This window comes from Mercenaria mercenaria, chromosome 18, assembly GCF_021730395.1.
Source record: "Mercenaria mercenaria strain notata chromosome 18, MADL_Memer_1, whole genome shotgun sequence".
In the NCBI taxonomy this organism is placed as follows: Eukaryota; Metazoa; Mollusca; class Bivalvia; order Venerida; family Veneridae; genus Mercenaria; species Mercenaria mercenaria.
The window spans coordinates 54,147,573-54,162,629 of record NC_069378.1 but is presented as its reverse complement, the minus strand read 5'-3'; the positions used below and the strand labels follow the sequence as shown (position 1 = coordinate 54,162,629).

General features: G+C 33.4%; 1 long non-coding RNA gene across 1 annotated transcript; it reads left to right on the top strand.

Moving 5' to 3' along the window:
- Nucleotides 1-1,128: 1,128 nt before the first annotated feature.
- On the top strand, nt 1,129-5,466 carry LOC128550643 (uncharacterized). The gene is made up of 4 exons (XR_008368350.1): nt 1,129-1,715; nt 3,999-4,090; nt 4,298-4,382; nt 5,434-5,466. It is a non-coding gene; the product is annotated as an uncharacterized LOC128550643 (long non-coding RNA).
- Nucleotides 5,467-15,057: the final 9,591 nt, after the last annotated feature.

The following is a 15,057-nucleotide window of genomic DNA, read 5'->3' as shown; positions in this document are numbered from 1 at the left end:
GCGTTGCGCTTTTGTTTTACACGGTACAAGTCTGTTATTAGTACGGTGATATCCGTTAATTGAACATTGTTCGTCCTGTATATATGCGTAAATCTTGTGGTCATTGTGTGTTTTATGCGCCCAATACACCGATCGCGAGAGCATCGAGCAGCAGTGGGGAATGCCTTTCATCACCGGATAACTTTCTGTCAGTTTTTATATACATTTGGCGTCCGTTAACGCTATATGGTGTAGTGTGACTTACACATAAGGAGTTAAGGTACATTCTATAGCCAAAATATCGACATTTTAGTGCTTGTCTTTACAACCATTTTGCGAATTTTTACTGAAAAATTACATAATTTGATGAATGAAATGCCTATTGAAAATGATTTAGCTCTCCTTCGAAGTATATATCTTGAAAAACAAATGCCAACTTGTACCCGAAAATCCGGACAGAAGACAGAAAAAAAATATTTTTAGGCGGTCATATTTTTTCAAAATCGACAGCTGCTACATTCAAGCATTATTCTGCCTAAAATTGTGACCAAAACGTACCTAGATAATATATCTACTTCCTGCGAGCAATCAATTTTTTAAATAAATTTGATGAAAGTGCCTTTTATAGTCGATAATTTCAGACAATTTTATTTTCTCTTTTTTTCATGCAGACATCATCATTTCAAATAATCTGAGATAAACATGCGTATCTATGACAAAAATCCATAATATCATTACAATGGCAATACACATAAAGTCAGTTGTGTCAATTTTATTTTTAGAAACGGTTGCAGGCACAAAGTTATTGACAGAATAAAATGTAAATTTCAGCATATTTTTTCACACAAAAAATGTGTTAGTGCGTAGAATGTGATCAGGCTGAGCACATGGCCTTATGGATTTCATGATTTTCGGCGCTTAACGTGAAAACAGCTAAAGCACAGGATTCACGAACATTAAATTTATGCTTAAATCTATATGCGATACATTATGCATATAATTATAATTCACGATAATATCGCATATGGAAGTAACTGGAATAAATTTGGACTATTTCCTTCGGAAGTTTACAGGACTGTCCTGTCAAAAGGCCTCCCTCGTGTTTACATATTTTGACAGGTCGAGTTGTTCAATGGTAAGTGCAAAGTTATATAGATTTATATAAATTTATTATTTCTGCAACGAGTTCAAAGTAAGGTTGATTATCAGTCGACTCTATTTCAAGATCTGAGAATGATTTGCCTATTTTTGGGCGGAGAACATAGCATATGCATGCTTGTATCACTGCCACCATAGATTATCATTAGATCCACTGGTAGATCTACAACAAATCATTCTCAGATCTTGAAAGAGAGTCGATGCAGAATTAACGCATTGTTTCATTGATAGTGAATCGATCAGAATAGACAGAATAGATCATTGTCATAGAAAAAAACGTTGATGTACTTTTTGCATTCGAATTGACATAATTTGAACATAGACTGCATTTATGCCATAAAATATGTCTGATCGGACGTGCTGAATCATCCGGCAAAAACCATCAATATTTCTAAAGCAACATTAATTAGAATCAAGGTCTACTGTGCATTTAATCCGTCATGTGTTTGTTTCAGATGAATGAATACCTGCACCATGGAAACAATGTCATTTGCAAACTTTTTGAACCTGTGCTGGGCGTTCACATTGACATTTCTTGTTCAACAGGAATACATGATGTCGACCAACAGTACAGCTAGGTAAATGTCAATGTTCTATATATATTCTACAATAATTTCGTAAAAAATAAAGAACAATGTCTATAAGTAAGCCAAAGAAAGGACACCTCTGCATAGCTGACAAGGTCAAGGGTCTGAATGAAGCATGATCATGCACCAAAATATCAACAAAATTATACATTTATACAATGGAATGAAATAACATACAGTAGGCCTATATTACAGCAAGATGTGATTAATAAATAGTATCATAATTATTTATTTTACATGGCATGCATGAATTGTTCAACTTCATAAATCAGCTGTGCTGTAGACCTACAGAATCAGCATAAAGAAATGAAGCTACATGAATAGTTTTAAGATACATTAATCCAAACTTGTCAAGATTCCATATATAATGCTGATTTCCTTATATGGGTGGTTTTCAAAACAATGAAGCTTTTTCTTCTTTTTCACCTTACTTTAATTCAGTTCAGTTTTAGAATGTGTTTTGGGGCAAATCATATCCAAATCAATGTATTCAAGAAATGTGTGCAATTTCAGATGAATGGCTCAAGCATTTTTAAAGTTATGTTAAATTATATAGCTAATTTTGTCCCCTCTGCACCAAAAGTGTGACATTTTGCATAAAGGATAGTTTTCAACTGTGTTTTACTTTTTCAAACCAAACTTAATTGTTACAGCTTTGGCTTTTCTTAAATGAAATCTGAACTCTGCACATTTAAAACAAAATACTTCTTTTCATTAACTACATTTTATTCCTACCAATAGTTCATGTCTTGTGATGGAAGCCCTTTCATAAAAAAATAGTGATACATTTAAAAATTGAACACTACAATTTCATAACCCCATTACTTTTCTTAAGTCATAATGTTTTTCTAAGATCTTTATCCTTACAGCTTTGAAGACACCTTATGATTTTATTGTTTTATAAATCAACTTTCTCAGAATCTTCATATATTATGTCTACACACCCAAAAATGTCCCTTGTAAGTATTCTTTAAATAAAATGGGTTTTTACTTTATTTCACTCTAAATGGAAGTTACAATGGTTACAAAAGCAGCTTTCAGCTTCACATATTAAGCCAAAGTGATGTCCCCTGTGCACCTTTTTTTGACATTCATCAGTTATCATAGCATTTATACTGTAATATGTTGTGGCAGTTCTATATTCTTAGCAGTGTGTAAGTTAAATGCATGCATTACTTGATAATTAAGCATTATATAAGAATCCCAGGACAATTTAAATTTATTTTTTGCATTTTTCTCAAGTTTCAGGTTTAAAAGGGGAACATTAATTTTAATTAAAGTTTACCTACATATGTAAATATTCAGAAGCTAGTATTGTGTGTTGAAAGATTTACTTACTATTGAACATATTCCATGAATATATATTTTTGCTGCCATTTTTCCCCTGTGCATCTTCTTAAAATTAGTAGCATTATAAAGATGTATGAATTTTGCCATTCCATTTTACCATGCATGATATTTTTGTCATTTTTCTACTCTGAATAAGCAGTGCATGTAATATAAATGATTCAGTGTGTTAATTGTGTTTAAAGTCACTTATTTTTCATTTAAAGCATTACATGTTGCTGAATTTCAGTTTTGTAGTTATTTTGTGGAATAAAGTAATTGTTCAATAGACTTTTGTCTTAGATGATCACCATATCTTGTTTTGAACAGAAAAACTAATACTTACAATATTACACTGATTTTTTAGTATGTGTCCCCTGTGCATCTCTTAAAAATCACCAGACATTTTTTGAAATTTGGAATGTGGTTTATAAACCTGCAAAATGTGAGAGAAAAAAAAGTTTTATAACAATATGTTAATTATTTTTCACTCAGCAACAACTTTTCTAGGTAAAATTTTATTTTATGTCAGATTTGTGCAGAAAGGGTGATTTTAAAAACCAAAGTCCACAAACAGTTATTAAATAAGTTTCAAACTATACACAAACACATATTCATATATGTTGAAAAACATTTACTGTTATACATATTTCCTTGTCATAAAACACTGCCATATTTATCACCTATCTTACTGGAAATTCTCTGAACTTATGAACTGAAGGCTGTTCAAAATATTATCTGATTGGTATTTCTCAACACTTCCCTAAAGTTGTATATTTCCTTGAAATTTTAATTATTTGCTGTCATAAAAAATATGTGACCACCAAAAGAAATAGGGTTGAATTTCCAACCCCTATGTCACACTTTTGCTTCATTATTTTGAAAACCACCAATATGTTTCCTCATAGTTTTTTTATACTATACTATACTATACTATACTTATTTCAGATGAAGATATAAATTTATTCAAAGAAATAATGGGACAATGAATGCTAAAATTGCCAAGAAGAAGACTCCAATTTACACACCATTTTATACAGGTAGGTGTTTAAAAAGTTTTTTTGAAAATAGATATGGCATTCAGCATTTATTTTACAACTATATAATAACTGATTTTAGAATTATCTACATTGTACTTTTTAGATTGTTTTTAATGTGAAGTGTCAGAAATTTATAGAGAAATCACAGTTAATTGTGAAAGAAAAATTTATGTATATATAAATGTACATGTTGGGCTTTTTTTTAAGGTTACAGTATGATATGGTGAACAAAATGCCTCAATGCAGCCAGTTCTGGAGCTTTGGCTAGACTATGAACAGTAGACATCAAAAGGTACAGGATAGTTTAGAGCTGCATTTATGTAATTTTTTATGTAATTACTATTTATCAGTTCAAATGAAACTTGGTACATCAGCATGAAGTGGACAGGCACATATTGTCAGGACTATCAAATTTGATTATTTGTTTCTTCAGTTATTATGTCATTTTCTTTTTCAAATTGTCATATCATCGCTTCCTTCATACCTTTTGCATTAAAACTCTCTTTTTGCAGATTCCATCATATTCAAATGGATCATGGTATACTTCATGGCCAAGCAGCAGAATTATACACATACTATTACAATAGTGGATTTTACATCTGATGACAGTTTTCTAAAGTTATGGTCCTTTTAGAATCTTGAATTAAATGAAAGAGTTACAGTTTCTTTTTTTTTTTTTTTTTTGTTCTTTATGTACTCAGCTCCTCCCCCACTTTCAATCCTGCCCTTGAAACTTGTAATACACTTTTACCTTAAATGTAAAGTAAGGCCTTTATCTATTTTAGCCTAAAATCTAAATTTGGAGTGTTATGCCCCTTTTTTATATTATAAGAATTATATTTCATCTCCTCCTACAGTTTCCATACTGTGTCACAGTGCAAAAGTAAGTTGATATGAAATTATCAACATGAAGTAGGCATGCACATATTGCAAGACTTCATTTCAGGTTACTTTTTATTGAGTGAAGTCCTTTAAAATATCACAAATACACTTGTACATTGTGTATGCCTACTCACAGTTTCAAACAATTCATAAGAAATTTAGTATACATTATGGACATGAAGTGATCATGTGTCTATTATATAGTGTTAGTTGAAAATGGAATATATGAAGGCATACAGACAAATATATTATCATCTGTAAGAAGTCATAGCTATATTCTTAGTCTTTATTACTTGTGTAAGGTACTGTTTTTCCACTTTTTAATAACATTTTCTTGATAATGTCTGTCAGGACTGATAATATTATAATTGTAAGATTTACATTTTAAAATTTTGTGTTTTATGACATATAAAACATGTTAAGTTTATACTAGTGTAAAATGGCTCAATTGTTCCTTTCAGATGGTCATCTGAAGGGCTCAATTGTTTAAAGCATGGTCAACAAAACTGAACATTTGATGGATCATACATCTGCAGAATGTACTACCATATTTCCAGAATCAGAGAAATAGAATATAAGTATTAGAGAGAAAGGAAAAGTATGCATCATGAATGAAGAACTGCCTAGAATAATTTGCAAAATACATTGAAATCTAACAATTGATGATTGCATAAGAAAGTTAAGAAAGGTGTACTCTTCTGGAAAATATGTGTCCAGTGCAACATTTCTTTTCCAATTTTGTGAGCATAATTCTGAATAAAAATTGCAACATGGCTACAGGGATAATACAAAAGGTTTAATCTTATTTCCAAACACATTGGGGAAATCAGAGAAGAAATATCAAGAATTAGGGAAAAAGAAATAATTGTCATGAATGAAGAACTTGCTTTTTATTAATTTACAAAATACTTTTTATCCTCACAACTGTTAATGATATTATGAATATGGAAGTTAAAGTGTGGACTTTGATTAATCTTCAACTTCTCTGAGCATAGTTCTACATAAAATGTTGTAACTTTATAAAATAGTCTTGTAGAAAAGTGTAAGACTTTCATACTTGTTTTATAGAAAATGTTTCTGGATGTTTCAATGTAAGTTTGCTAGACCAGACCACTAGCTCCTAGTCAAGGTTACATTAGATGTCAAGGTTAAACGGGTCTGTTTCTGTCTGGTCAATAACTGCCATACATAAGGGATTTTGGAATACTCGGCATAAATTCACCATAAAGAGACAAGTGTTATGCACAAGACCAAACCTTGCTCCAAGGTCAAGGTCACACTTAGAGGTCAAAGGTTAATAGAGTCTTTTTGGTGTCTGGTCAATAGCTCTGCGATCCATGAAGGGACATTTAGATAACTTGGCATAAATGTTCACCATGATGATACCAGGTGTCATGCTCAAGACCAAGACCCCTAGCTCGAAGGTCACACTTGGAGGCCAAAGGTCAGATACAAAAATGACTTTGTCCGTAGCATTTCTTGTTCATGCATGGAGGGATTTTGATGTACAATGGCAAAATGTTCATCAACATGAGATGGTGTGTGATGAGTAAGAACCAGGCCCCTAATCCTTTGCTGTTACTATAAATAGCTATTACTGTAAATTCTATTCTATTAACCCTTATCATGTGAACATGATTTATTCTGTCTTTGCGACCAGTGTAGATCATGATCAGCTGCACATCTATGCAGTCTGATGATGATCAGCACTGTTCGCCATTCAACCAGTATATTTTTGGTAAGCATCCCGTTTAACAGTTAATGGTACTGTCCAAATTGAAAAATGGACAACTTCATTATAGAAATTCAGCAGGGTAAGGGTTAATATTAGCCCTAGGAGAAAATTGGGACTACTTTTCTGTAGAACAACACGCATGTTACATCCAATTTTTGATGTATTTTGACGTAAGGCTGCCTGATAAGTACTTTTGTGTGGACTTAGATTTTTTTCAGATTAACTTCTCTTTGTTGTCACTAAAAACAATATATAGACAACTTTTTTATAATTGACCGTAGGGAGAAATCAAGACCATTTTTAGCTCCACTATTCGGAGAATAGGGGGTGGGGGGTGGGGGGCGGTTATACTACTCGCCCCGGCGTCGGCGTTACCCTTCTTGGTTAAAGTTTTTCGGCAGCCTTTGTTTTTCTGTCATATCTTTGTTACTTTTGCTTATATCATACTGTAAGTTCAACTTTGTCCAGCATACAAACAAAGTATGTGTAAGGGCTGGGCCCATTATACCCAAGGTCAAGGTCACCAAGGAGTTATACATAGAATTATTTTCATGTTATTTTTCCGAAAGCTTTGTTTATAGACATATCTTTGGTATTTTAAAAGATAATGACTTGAAATTAAAAGTATTTGTTTATGATCATCTGCATGTGCAGCTACATACCCCATAACTATAATTGTGTTTTGATAGAATTATGCCCTTTTGTACTTAAACTTTTTTGCAATCTTCGCTCTCTGAATACTACTTAATGCAATATAAGATAAAGACTTGAAACTTTAAATGTATCTTTATCATATCATCTGCATGTGTGGTAACAATCCCATAACTTGATTTGTATTTTTGACCAAATTATGCCCCTTTTATACTTAAATTTTTTACAAACTTTGTTTTCTGGACATAAATTTGGTGCTATATAAGATAATGACTTGAAACTCAAAATATATCTTTATCATCAGCATCTGCATGTGTTGTAACAATCCTAATAACTCATATTTGTGTATTTGATGGAATTATGCCCCTTGGTGTATCTTCCTTTTAAAGTAGAGGTGTCTTATTCAGACATATATTCATTTTACTGTCAAATCCCCGAACAGTGGAGCGCGCTGTCTTATGGACAGCTCTTGTTCTGTGTTACTTTCAAATTTTAGGTGTATTTTAAGGTACGTCTTCTGGTAAGGAGTTTTTTGTAGACTTAAAAAATAAAAACTTATTCCCTTTGTTGCTACTATATAAAACGATTATTCTTGAAACTTTTTACGCTGGTTGTTAGAATTGGTATATGTCACTGTTTGGCTTTCTGTCTACCAAACTATAGTTTTGTACAGAAAATGTTCTATTATTCATCTTTCTGACGAGCATATATCCTGGCACTCTTGTTTTATTTTGTTCATGCCAAGATGCTGTATTGGCATACAGTATGTATGATGAAAAATGTCCTTAGGCAGGGGACGTTGCTAACTCTATTACAAATTCTTGTTGTTTTTTTCTGGAGTTGTTGCCCTATTTGATCTTGAACTAATTCATCACATCGTGAACTCGTGAACTTAAGTCGAACAAATCCATCCAACTGAATTGAAACTAGGTATACATCAGAAGCATGAAATGAATATGTACATGTTGCCCTGACTTTTATGATCGATTATTTTGTCTGGAGTTGTGGCCCTTCTTTAACGACGGATGACAACTACATTGTAGTTTCCTTCTCTTCATTTCAAATAAAACTTGTTAAGCATCATAAACATTATGTAGACATGCGCATTTGTTTCTTGTTCAGTTGTTTAACTTCTATATATTTTTCTTTAATAACATTACTGACCCGTCGTTATTATAAGTTATTGAATGAAACATTATTGTCGACATCATTCTAGTTCGCTTTGCAACCTCCGTGAAGGAATATTGTCAAACTATACCGATAAGGGGAAAAGTTCGCTTCCTTTTGTAGCACAACTGTCTATGCATTATTTGCCTTGCTCATATACATAACACTTTTATTTGTGTGAACATGCATGAATTTGTTATACTGCAAAATAAAACAGTCATCATTGATTACTTGTCGTCACTTTCATCCTTTTTATCGCAAATAGCACAGTCATACACAGAAGATGCTGTATACTAAACATATTTTCTCAAAATTCAGACCAAAAATTCTATCAGATGCCACCATTACATAATATATTTCAAAACTTTTACTGGGGGAGAACACCCTGACTCCTACTCACGCTGGGAGCTATGTGTCTCGCTGGTGACACATTCTTCTAAACTGTTGCCTCGCTGCATCAAATAAAGGCATTTTTGGATCCGGACTAGCCTGGGAGCCGTTGACAATAATTGTTCAGAAGAAATCTTACCTACATAAAGATCCAACTTAATTTGTGCCAATATATGTTAATTGGCGTTCATCCGAGTTTCTGATATTGTCAATTTGCAGGTAGAAAAATGGTTAGAAATTGTCAGACTGGATTCCCTGGCTAGATCCGGACCTGCCCTTAAGTATGATAAAGGCCTTTAAGGTCGATGTCGGAAGAGGGATCTAGCAAAGTTTTACAACATTTAAGCTTATCAACGACGTCGGCAGAGATTATGAAGTTGTTCTGTTGTCAGGCATTTATGCGTACAGACTGAAGTATTACCATTAGTGGATTCATAGCGGAGGTCGTGGGGGGGGGGGGGGGGGGTCACCGGGGCGCTCCCGCCCCTAAAATCGCCGGAGCATAGGTAATTTGTCTTATGTTCTGGGTAAAATAATTGCAAAATATACATTTTTTCTCGCTCGCTACGCTTTGATACATAATTGGTCTTTTATTCTGACGAAGAATATGAATATGCATTTTTCCTCGCTCGCTACGCTCGCACTAATGATTAATCTTTTGTTCCGGCTGAAAAATATGCATATTTTTTCTCGCTTGCTACGCTCGAAAACTTAATTTGTTTTCTGTTCTGGGTTAAACATAAAAAGTGCATTTTTATCTCTATCTCACAAGTAATTTGTCTTACTTGTTTTTTTTTGTTAATTTTTTTTTTTTTTTATTAATGGAAAAAATGCATTTTTTTTCTCGCTCGCTGTGCTGGCACATTTAAAATCTGACAGTTTGCATGAGCTCCAAAAAACCTTTTTATTTTACTCCTAGGTAAACCCTCTCCATGAAAATCCTCAAAAAGACCGGGTAAGAAATTCCGAGTACTCGCGCAAGAATAAGTCTGACAATTCATACGACGTGACTATAATTAGCATGTTATTTGTGTTGATTTTGTCACAAAACCTGTCCTTTGTCAATAACAAATAAAGTACCCAAGAACGCCCAGAATGCACCAAGTGGATCCATTATTTTCATAGTTTTCCGGGGAATCATGCCCCCGGACCCCGTATTTCCTCTAGTCTTCAAATATTTTACGCCCCCTCTTACACCAAATACTGTATCCGCCCCTGAGGGAAGTCAAATTTTTTAAAAAACGTTATGGATGTAAGAATTTTTTTTACAAAGTTTGGAACGATAACGCTTTTATCATATTAAGTAGACCGTAGTTCAATGAATCAGATATTCTAGATTTCATTTCAGGTTGTAGAATATTAAAATAAAAAGAATGATAATCGGGATAAAGAACTCTCCCTTCAGGTAAACGGCGTGAAGAACTATCCTTTATTATATTTGGCGGGAATCGAGCACGTTTTCACCGTGCAATATTAGTATTTATAGTAACAAAAAAGTAGTCCGGCATGTCAACAAAACACGATGAAAACAATCGTCTGAAGCATTTTAAAGTATATTTTCAATCGTAAATTGTCAGCCTTTTAGAAAAAGTTTGGGTAATTTAAAGGGTGGCAGGAACTAGATACATGTCTTGTCTGTCTATTAATACATTTTAAATGGACTCCGCATGTATTTTGAAGCAACCCTTGATTTTGAAAAAACATGACCAATTTTGTTATCAAATTCGTCGTCGTACGACTTATGAAAGAGTCGTAGTCGTAGTTTGATTATCTAGTCGTATACTTCGTTCCAAGACGAATCTATTGGTGTATACTTTTTATGACTTTTGTCCAGTAACAAACCCGCCAATCTTAATTATTTAGACCCACTATTTTTCCGATAGAATGAACCTTAATGTCACTCCACATTGCCATTTCTATGCAGTGCAGGACATGCATACTAATAACATACACTACAAATCAGATAACTGTGAAATGACAAAAAGATGAGCAATCAATCTAAATTCCAGGCCAAGATGAACTTATTCGTATATTCTTGTGATTCAATCATATACTATGAAAATGCTACAGTACAACTGTATACTGTGATTCACATTAAACAAGAACTGTACAACTGTACAAACAGTCATAACTTGCCGATCGGTCACACATGAGTTAAACCGGAATCCACCTAAAACCTAAAACACTTTCCATAACTGGAATACACCTGTATCTTTTTAATTAGAGGTATTTCTGAAGATTTTTTTTATAATTCAATCATATATATCATAAATAATTAACATATGAAAGTAAAATAAAATACGTCCACTCAAAACAATAACCGTGCAGGAAATTATCATAACCGAAATACACCCGTATTTTATGAATAAATGGTACTTTTGTAGAGTTTATTGCAGAACTCATTTGTATATAATATAAATAATTAATTAACAAAAGGAAAATAAAATATGATGATTTGTCAGTTTCCGCATATTAGTTGTGTGCTAAATTACACGATTGTTCTTAGTATTCATATATTACTATGTAGTTAAGTACTTTTTGTTTTGTGTGGTAGCAGCACATAAAACACACGACATGCTGCTGAAATAAGAATAATGTCATTGTATTTGGCAGGCATCGTGGGATCAGATTCTCCCTTAGCTGTTGCAACAGAGTATACTGCTTGGATCAGGGGTAGTTCCATTTGTACACCTGACCCAGGAGGCAAGATTTACAACACGTTAGTCAGAACTAGTGCAGTTGTACATAGAGAAATACTTTTTGAGTTCAAATAAGTATATTTCACTAATGTATACTTTTCCCTGTCCTCATTTAGATAAAAAATCTTGAGACGAATGTTTGAAATAAAAAAAAAATCAGACAATTTCATCTGAAGAACTTTAAATGCATTTTGTCACTTAGCACTTTTTCACAGTAAACAATACTTGGTTTACAGCCACATGTTTACTGTGAAAAGTACCAAGTGAAAAAAAAGGAGAATAAAAATCAACTGTTTGTCAAAAAAAATAATAATCCTTTATACCAGATACTGATAATGATATCATACTTAAAGAAAAAGCAACTAAATGGCACAATTATTGAAAAATATTTGTCACTTGGTACACATACTAAGTGCAAACTTGATATAGTTCGGTGTGAAAAAGCGCCAAGTGACGTAAGGCACTTAGCACTGTGTCGCATTCAAATGGTATATCATTTTCACTTAGCACTTTTTGACCATTTTGTTATAAATTCATTTAATGACTTGCTATAATCTTGATATTTTTACAGGACATGGGCAAGGTCATAAACACTTGATATATGAAAAAAAGTGATTTTTTCAAAAAATGTCACTTAGCACTGTGTCGCATTCACCCCTCGGTTTGTGTTTTCTTACTATATTTAGAGACCGTACCATAGCTCTTCGCATACTTTGATTTTTCAAACTAAAGTGATTTTTACAAGTGCACCGGTTACGATAAAAATGTAAACAACGGACTCTGTCTATGAAACTTTGAAAAGAATGAATGACAGTCGATCTTAGTCATAATACTGATTGAAAATGAATGCTAATGACTCCATGTGTTGCAGAAAGGTATTTAGTTTGTAACTGTAATTTCCCATCAATTGAAATCCTCTCAAAACTGGTAAAATAATTACTTATATTTGGACAAATCTTATCGTCTTTGCCGTTCGGCAGCTGTAAAAAGGGCAAATATAAAAGATTCAGTGTAAGTAATATTTCACTGGTACTGCCAGTTAGTAAGTTCATACTCTGAACAACACGTCAGAGAAATTTGGGCAGATTTGACCAATTATGACGTTGGCAGCATTAGATTATATTTTTTCTTAACACAAAAATTGCCGTTAGGTAACAAAGCGAATACGCCGATAATCCGGAGTTCACCGATTATTGTTCCAGTTCACGCAATGTAATCCAGCAATTAAACTGCATAGCTATTAGCTACTGCTGTTATAGGGAAGTGGTAGAGTGTCTGCCTTAGGTGTGAGAGGTCCTGGGTTCGAGTCCCAGTTAGAGCTTAACTATTTAGATTCTGCTAAAGCATAGTTTTGCTGTTAATAGACTGTTCCAGATGTTCTAAATTTTTAGCACAAAGTATCATGGATCAGTATTTAGCAATCCAGATCAAAGTTGAATGTTAAATCAAATGCACCCAATTAGAAAATGTTGACTATATTATGTCCCTTTGATGTTTATGCTCTCCATGTTCAAGAAGAGTTACATTTCCTTGATCACAAAATTTTCGTTATCATGAAAGTATTAAATGCTCATAACTCCGCACTTCTGGTTAAAATATTGTCTGTATTTCTGTTTTTGAGAAATATATGGACATTTGTCTTCATTTCAAAGCTTTTTAACCTCAAACCTATGATTTGAAAAACTTAGGTACTATCTCTACTATATTCAGTAGAGTTCAATGTCATTGCCTAAAAAGAAAATGAATCACCGCTGAATACACTGTAAACATTTGAATATAATCTGGTTTTTATTCTACAATATATTTTTTCATGTTGACAAAGCGTGCATAATATCATTTGTGTGTAAAGATCAATAGAAAAGAAATGGGTACATGCATAGTACATGCATGTACTTATGGCAGAAAAGATATCCTATTAATAACTTTGAAAATATGGAAGGTTACTAAATAACAATATATAGAGTCTAAGACCATTTTCTTTATATAAACCACACACAAGTTTAAGACCTCATAACTTCAATCCAGGGGTCGTGAGTTTGAGCACCTGACTGTAGGGTCACGACCATGCCTTCTCATACGACACCACTGCGACCAGTAGTGGTTTTTTCCATGAAGTGGACATGTGAGTGATTCAAATAAATTTTAAGTTTTCATCACAATAGAGCTCACATATCTAGTATAAATGGGAAACTTACTTTTTTTTCATCCATTCACATGACAGGCTGATTCTGCTAGGTTGCACTGCACCATGATAAGTTCTTCTCTATCTTCCATTCATGTCAAACCCCTTGAGGGAACGTAGAGGTTTCATAATTTGCAAGAGCTGGTGGTCACCAGGTTCTGCCTCAGGCTGTGGAACCTCCGCTCATATCAAAATAGCCGCTAATGGCGCTATCAGATTCTTGATCAAAAGTGGATGAAGATATTCCCGGTTTGCCCTGCAGCTAGGCAGTGAGGGCACAATGCTAAGTTCCATTAGATTAGTTCATCTTTACTGTTCAAAGAGCGTAAAAACATTATCTGTACCCATCATTTTCATTGGGCTAGCAACTAAAATAATGTCACCTGGATACGCACATCTTGAAAGTTTGTTAAACCGAATGACTCAATTTCCATCAGCAGATTACTTTATCTTGACATTTCATTGTAGATTTTACATGATGTAACATTCTTCTAAACATAGATGACAACTTCGTCTGCGGCGCTTCCTGCTCGCCTTTACGGAATCAGTTATGGTATCGCATAGATCTATCATGATTGCCCTTGATTCAGTCACTGCGTAGCCTTTAAGCTGACCTGCCATTTGTCTTTCTTGTCAGTAACTTGTCAGTGCGCTGCTTGAATTGTTGTGGATGTAATTTCGTGTGTATGTCATCCATTTGTAAACAAACGCTCAATTCGGAACATCTCGGTTTCCATCCGATATTCAGTTTCAGTGCCGTACCTGTACCGGATACGGTGTTCGGAAGTAGTATATTTTTAATGTAGATCTATACATGGTAAAAAATAGGTTTTTATGTGTCACAACTTTTATTAAAGACGCTATATATATACAGCAAACCGCTGTTATTGCTTGATAACAAACTGAACTTTTTAATTAGCCTATGTTATCAAACGTGTTTTCTTTTTTTCTCTTTGTAACTTACGTTGTAGTCGGTCGTCATGTGATAAATATTTTGACATTTGTATTCTTATTGCAATTAGTGCTGTATTTTCAAACTAACTCATATCCGTTCGTGTTTTTTTTCACAGTGTGGCAGTATAAAGAACAGCTATCAGATAAAAGTTAATTTCTTTAAGTTCAATGCGGAGATGATTTTTTTTTTTTGTTTAAAGTGGTTTTCTAATGAGAATAATTGCTATATATTAAGTTAACAAAATAAACAAAATATTTAATATAATTACATGGAAATCTGATAGGCCTATGTTTAATATCTAATCCT